The following is a 7,972-nucleotide window of genomic DNA, read 5'->3' as shown; positions in this document are numbered from 1 at the left end:
TAATTCTGTGGAGAAAACGCGAGAGCACAGAGGGCCTCGTCTGTAACCATGGCTACAGGAAGTGTAATGCCGGCGACCGCCGCTAGATGGTAGTAGCCTCCTGCATTCATTCCCATTTGCTTTCAGCAGGGAATACTATAGCTAGAGTGCGACCAGAAAAGTGCTGTAACCCATAGCAACCGGGGACAGACAGAGTTTGCTGTGTAGTAGAATATTGTAGTCTGCAATGCTATAAGAAATACTTTAACCCTTGACAGACCCTGTTATAAGCCACTGAGATCTATCTAACAGAAGGTGCTATAATGCTAGTGCGAACAGAGCCATAAGGCCCATTCACGCGGGTGTATTTCACGGCCAGCGCATGGACCTATTATAGCCAATTAGGCCATACCCACGGGCGCTTTTATACGTAGACCGATGGGGCATGTGGAAAAAAAGTCCCGGCATGTCCTATTCTAAATCGGACATGTAATGGCCACTGCTCGCAAATATCAGGCAGCACAATACGAGTGTGTGTATGGCCGCCGAGGGTGCATTCGCATCTAAGATTATGTCCCAGGCTCCGTCCTGGATTACGCTTAATCCACGAAAACAGAATTTAGGTGAAACTCGGGACGAAAACATAAAATTTCAAGGCTCAAGGAAGGACTGATAAAGCCTACGTTTGAGCAGCTTTCCGTTCATTTCGGTCAGACAGAATGGCGCGGTTGAGTACGATATTCTTTCCAGCACAAATGCCGGAAATAAACAGAAAGCTACTGAAAGTCTACGGTTCCATCGGAATCCTGTTTTCGGGACACAATCTTAAATGTGATTTGAATGTCCCCGTAAGAGCATACTCACATGCGTGTGTTCGTGTTGTGTCTGAGCAACGTGGGCATAACACGCATGGGAGAGCACACGGACACCCATCTGCATGGATCATACTGCATGCCCTACTCTCATCCAAGAAAACGTAAGAATGGGACATGCAGCGATTTTCCATGGTACATATTTAAAAAATGGCCGTCTAAATAGCCTCATAGGCTATACTGGGGGCCGTGTGCTGTCCATTGAATACATTCAGTCAGCCAAAAAATACGCCCGTGTGAATGGGTTCTAAAGAAATGTCAACCTGGAAGCGCCCATCACAGGGTGATACTTGTGCAGGTTACGACAAAAATGGGACCTTTTGAAGGGGCGTGGCTTATATAAAAGGGCAGCTAAATAAATATCAGACCCCTAAAATGAATTTCAGATGTCTTATATTAATATCACACCTCTTATATATATTCAGACCCCAAACTCCCTATATTTACATCTGATCCCAGACTCCTAAATTAAAGGGGTATTCCGATCTAAACCCTTCCCGACCAAGATGACAAACCTGCAGCTCGTTTCACAGGGGGCTGAATATTAATTTTTTGCCTGATGTGGGGTCTGAATAAAGTTAGAGATTTAGTCTGGGGTCTGAGAATAATATAGGGGTCTGGGTTCTGAATATATATAGGGGTCTGGCATGGTGTCTGAATATATTTAGTCGTTTGATATGGTGTTGTGGTGGCCCGAAGTGAGTGGGGACCCTCCATAATGTTGAATGGTTGTCTCGTGCATTTGTATTGTCAGTGTTTTACATGTAGTGTGTATGTGTGATGTGTATTGCACCTCTGCAGCATTGAATGGGTTAATGTCTAGGTTATGTCTGAGAAATGTATCTTGTTGTATGTCATATATATATGTTTGCAAGGTGTATGCAAGGGGCTGTTCTGCTTGTTGCAAGAGAGGGAGTTTGAGTATGATGTTGTAGTCTTGCAACCAGTGATCGTCCGATGGGTGGAGAATGGAGGAAGTGGAGCGATTCTTGCTGCTTGGCCTGGGACTAGCTCACCCAAAGTGTTCCAGTATTACTTTTAGGCCCCCTGCACACGGGCAGAAATTCCGCAGCGGGATTTTCTACAGAATTTCACTAGAATTGCACTAGAACACGCAATCCTAGGCAGATGGCCGCGATTTGTCCGCGTGAAATGTTCTATTTCTGTATGGGTCTCGCAGAGGCACAGAGCGCAGAGAGAAGATGCTGGGAGCGGGTAAGCTGCAGCCTCTGCAGGAGCACGGGTCCACATCCCGCTGCGAGAATTCTCGCAGCGGGATCCGACCCGGCCGTCTGCAGGTGGCCTTAAGTACTGAATATGAGAGAAGGACCACTGCATGGCCAGAAGCTAAGGACCAATAAATGTGAGTATGGACCGCTGGGAGCGGGATCACACAGATAACTGGGACTGTGGATCATCCGGAATACCCTGATAATCCTCCCTGTCACACCAATTTATTTTGTTGTATTTGTGCCAGACTGTTGATGTTACAAAGCAAATGCAAAAAATCAAAAATTCTGCCCTCATAGGGAACCATGCAGAGTTCAGTCAGGAGTAAAAAAAACATTCAGGGTAAAAAAATGGGAAAAAAAACTTACTTTGAAGGAGGGTGCTAAGGTAACAGAAGCCCCTTCCTATTGATGGTACACCGTTTGTAAATGTATCCGTGCAGGGGAAGTAATCCAGCAGGTAACATCCAAGATTAGAAGTAAAAGTATTTATTTTCCATGTTCAGTGGTGACATGTGGCAGCAATGCGTTTCAGTGCACTTTTATCAAGCCATCTTTACCCTCAATTTTTTTTTTTTTTCTTTTGCATTTGCGTTGTTCCATGTTCTGGGGTGCCCGCTGTGCCCTCTACCACTTCTGCAGCCCTCCACCCGTTGGATGCTCCCCAGCATAGGGACATGCCACCTTTTTTTCATCGTCCAGGACTACAGGTGAGGCACTTGGAGACCCGACCATGGGTCTAGGCTCTACACCAGGTTAGTCCGTACCCTTCCTCTGAGGCACTTTCCTATTATATATAGATGTATCATTATATATGTTGATGTTGTGAAGGTTCAACCAGTTACAGTAAACGGACATTACCGACCATTCCCGGTTTGTCCATGAAATTACCCTGAGTGTGGACTGAATTATTGATGGCATCCAGATTCACCGCAGAGGATGGAACGGTGGCGTCACGAGTGACAAAAGGACATTAAGGTAGCTCCCCGTTACTTTTCCCTGTGACCTCTCCCAGCAGTAACTTGGACGGGTTTTGTGCTACCACCAAAGGAAGGAGATGGTAGAGCCACAGTGACCAAAGTAATCCCTGTCTTCTCCGCCATTTCCTCGGCTGTGGGCCCACTCCTCGGACGCTGAAGTGTCTGAATATATTTAGGGGGCTGGTATGCTGTCTGAATATATTTAGTGTATATGGTTTGGATCTGAATTAAAGATGTGAGATGAGAAATCTTTGACTGGTTTCCCGACTACCTCGCGGAAACAGCCGAGGCGATAGCCTTACGCTGTTTCTGTAACTCCCATTGAAGTGAATGGGAGTTACAGATACAGTATAGCAGACGGCCTACATTGTTTGTGTAACTGCTATGTTATAGAAACAGCTTAGCACATTGTGCAATGCTGTTTCCAAAGTTTTGCCCCCAGACCGAACTGCATACTTTCCTTCCTTGCGCCTGACTCTTGTTTAGCTGTGGCGCTGCTGCACTGGGTCCTGGCACAGTGGTGGCATCAGGATGTTGTGTACACGTTTATGATATAGGACGGCATTAGGAAGCAATGCAGCAGAGCCCAGAGCTAAAGAACATTAATCCAATAGATAATGGCACTTTTTTTGCTGCATCTACGTCCAAATTTTAGCCTTCTTCCCCTGAAACAAGGTGAAAACTAAAATCAAAGGTCGATAAGCTAAAAAAAGGGTGCTTTCTGTAAAACTGGGTGAGTTGACATGCCTGAGATGATATAATTTAAGACAATAATAGCATATCGCCAAACTATGCCAACAACAATCTAAAAGTTAGTGGACCATATACTGTACATCGGAGACGGTATACCTATAGGTCATCTTTTGGAACACATCAGGCTCAGGTACAGTGGCTCACTTCTAAAGTAGTCATCAAGTAATGGACCTACACCCTTTCTCCACAGTAATAGCGATTACATTGCAGTTCCCCTCAGTGAGATGGTGACAGGTGACGTCTTCTCTGAACGGAGTTGTACACTTTCTCTTATCTTATGTATCAAGGCCCAGACCACCATGAAGATTTCTTCCACCCATGACTTGTTTCTCTACACAAACTCACAAACCTACTGCTACCCCTAATGACCCTCTTAGTGCCCCCTGCACCATAACAGTGCCCCCATTTTGTCCCATACAACAATAGTGCCACCTTTTGTGCCCCACAGAGTAGTAGTACCTCCACACAGTAATAATTGCTTCATTGTATACACCGCTAAAAAATATTGCCTTCTTTGTACTCCAAAGTAATAGTACCCTCCTTTTTGTGCCCCCCCTCAGTAATAATTCCCTTTTGTGCCCCAAAGTAATAATCCCCCTTTGTGCCCCATTATCCTTCCCTTCTGTTAATTGTGTACCTGTGTCTCCTTTTCCTCTGGAAATGGACATGCAGTGCGGATTCCCCCTCTTCAAATGAGGAGGTGAATTCTACACCAAAGCATGTGTCAAAAAACACACCTAAATCTTGAAACAGAGGTTTTTGATGGGAATTTTGAGCTGCGGACATTCCGCCGCAAAGTCTGTCCCACAAAACCTGCAGCAGTAATCCCACAGAAGAGAAGTTGCAATCAGAATTACTGTTGCGCATTTTGTAGTGCATTTGTCGTGTATTTACACCGCAGACAGCGTTCGAAAATCGTAGCGTTAGAAACAGCGTTTAGCGTGGCGTTTGAAATGCTGAAAAAAGCGCTTGAGTGACAGTGGCCTTAGGCTCTTCCACACTGGCAATAAGAGTGTCCTGCGGTACGAGAGTGAGTGAAAACGCACGAGTTTGCAACCATTCATTTTCAATGGTTTCATTCTCACTTGCAATGTTTTCACTCACTGCAAGTTGCTGTAAGAAAATCTGCGATATCGCCCATTGTTTTCAATGGGGCAGGCTGCAGCAGCGCCGGCCCCATTGAAATCAATGGGAGAAGATCGCGAAAGAGCTGTGGTATTCCCCATTGCAGGTAGAGAGAGGGGCGGAGCTACAGGGGATCTGTAAAAAGTCAGCGCTGTCTTTTAGTCTAAACGCTCTGCAGGAGCGCTGGGGACCTTAGTGGTGATGTCAGTGCTTGTGCAGTCATTTAGCCGACTGTCGTAACGTGCAAAAGGGCCGTAAACCGTGGAGAGCAATAAAACACTCAGGGAAGCCTATTGCACATGTATCGGCGCATTTTAATGTACTTTCTTGAGTACGCAGGGCATATTCATATGAGTGCAGGACACCCCCCTTTGCCCCTCTTTAGCCTAATGAGGTTCAGATGTTCTTTTTTCACAGAATTGCTCAGACTTCTATGGGGACCTTTTGGGGTTTTTTTTGCACGTCCAAATTGTGCGCACAAAAAAGGAAATGAGAACCAACCCATTGAAATGGACGCTATTCGCGTGTATATTTTGCGTGTGCAAAAACGTGCACAAATACGTCCATGTGAAGCTGCCTATACTGTAATTTTTGTACAGCACTAATTTGTAGACAACTCCTAAAGTTGTAACAACCTCTCTCCCCATTACAACAATATTGATATATCAGATTGTACTGATAAGACAGTACAGATGAAGAACTCTGAGGATGACCACTTACATGTTACAATTCATTACAGGGCTACAGATTATGGCCGCCTGCACAAGGGCGGATTTGTATTCCAGTATCTGAAGCTGACGTTTGCCTCTGGGTTCCACAACAAATGCCGCCAATAGCATACTATGGTAAAATGCGATTTTCTCTACACGAGCGGAAATCGATTGCGATTATCCCCTTACAGCGGAGAAATCGCAGCATGCTGCAATTCTGTGCGGCTTCAGTGTGAACAGCTTCCATTGAAGTCAATGGAACCCATCCACCCTAGGACCCTTACGCAATCATTATTGCGGAAAAGTTGCGGGATCCGCTTCATCGCCTATCGACGGTGTGGCATAATCTGTACTGCGCATGTGCGCCGGACAGCACATCCGCAGCACAGATTAGAAGACTGTAGAGAGGTACATTGGGGGTCACCGGGCGGGCACAGGGACTTATTCTGCTGCGGGATCCCGCATGTGGAATCCGACCTGGCCGTGCGCAGGCGGCCTAAGTTGCTGCTATATACTGTAAAGAATGAGAAATAAGTTACCGGCAATAATAATTTTTATTAATGGATTAGTAATTTTCAAAAACGACATACTATACATTACATCCGTGGCCAGTTTGCTTCCATGCTAACACTGGCGCCATTACAAGCGTTTGCTCTTCTATCAGCTGATCATGGACATATTCACACCAATCGATGATCAGGCAAACGAATGTTTGTACAAATGTTTGTGCTATCATTCACTTCAGGTTTTGCCTAAAAATTGGCATAAAAAACTGCCGCTGCAGCGTCCTGTAGAGTGATCCCAGACACAAGGCACACATTGAGGAGCAGGGAGGGAAGAGTGGTCACTTGTCACGGTGGCACTTACCAGGCTCCCTCCCGGAGGGACACACATAGCCTCGGCCAGAGCAGTGCTGGGCCTCTTCCAGACACCCCTAGGATACAGATGCCCAATAAATTGGAGGACAGGGATAGCAGATGTCACGGGTGACACCACTGTTCTGTTACCAACTGGTATGACCCTCGGGTGTAAATAATGGAGCCACAGACAAAAGTAACATACTTCAGGTCCCTGGGAACGGTTAGGGCCTGGCAAAACTTTACTAAACACAAGTTCCAGCTGATGGTACAGTTTACACAGAATTAACAGTGCAGGTAAAGAAGTATACTTAAGAGTCCACCCGGTGATCCCAGACTTCAGGACGGCTGGATGTGAAAAACAAATGGGTGTACCTCCACCCGGTGATCCCAGACTTCAGGACGTCCAGATGTGCAAACAAATGGGTATATCTCTACGTGGTGATTCCAGGCTTCAGGACGGCCGTGTAGCAAAAAAAATCACGTAGTACCTCTGCACTAGGCCTGGCTGTACGCACCTTCTCTTGCTCACACTGTCTCAAGGTACTCACTCTGCCACGGTTGCTGTCACAAAGGTAGTCGGGAACCGCTCTTCCTCCTCCATTCTTCACCACATGAGGGTTGAGGGTACCCCTCATGTGGTTGGCACTCTCTTTCAGGAACCCAGAAGAATGGACGACTCCCTTTCCTGCTCCCATACACTCCTATTTATATTCTCACTCATACCACATGACAAGACAAATTCATACATTGTAAGCATCCCCAGGCTCATGAAAACACTTAACTCCTCACTTGCTGCAGCTGTGCAATACACATAACAGAATGACTAGACAATTTTGCACAGCGCATCAACACAAGACGTGACATGTATGACAATTGAGGAGGGGGCCAAGAATAGATGTACTGGGCCACTACACAGCATTTTTACTAAAGTTACCTATGTATGAAGTCAGCCTGTCATGCATCCGACTGCGCTGTGACTTCTGAGTTTCTGGAGCAGGTCCAGGGTGACGTCACTATGTCAGCCTCGGACCACATGATGCCCCGGATGGCATATGCACAGTGTTATACTGCACTGGACACTGAGGGATTAACATCTCCCTCTGGTTCCAGCCCTGATAGGCTGGCTGGGTTCTCTTTCAGCCCAGTCAGCCTATCAAGCTTTATGTAAGAGTATTTAAACCAACCCCTTAGGGTTGCTGGTTATACGTTCTATGCACTGGCCAGCACTCTGTGCCAGTGTGCTCTGTGCTCAGTGATTATAGTGCTCAGTGGACCTGTGCTTAGAACTTTAGATTAGTGTTCTGTTCCGTGCCCTTAATCAAAGTACTCTGTGGATTGACATTCAGTAGTTGGCGTCACCAGTTATTCTTAGAGTCTACGGCTTCTCTCCCATAGTGGGGTCGCCCTTTTCGAGTCGGGTGTTCCACTTGAGCGGCAATCTGGTTTGGCTGGTTCTGGTGATAC

Source organism: Eleutherodactylus coqui, chromosome 13, assembly GCF_035609145.1.
Source record: "Eleutherodactylus coqui strain aEleCoq1 chromosome 13, aEleCoq1.hap1, whole genome shotgun sequence".
Taxonomy (NCBI): Eukaryota; Metazoa; Chordata; class Amphibia; order Anura; family Eleutherodactylidae; genus Eleutherodactylus; species Eleutherodactylus coqui.
The sequence above is the reverse complement of the archived record's forward strand: the minus strand, read 5'-3'. Positions refer to the sequence as shown.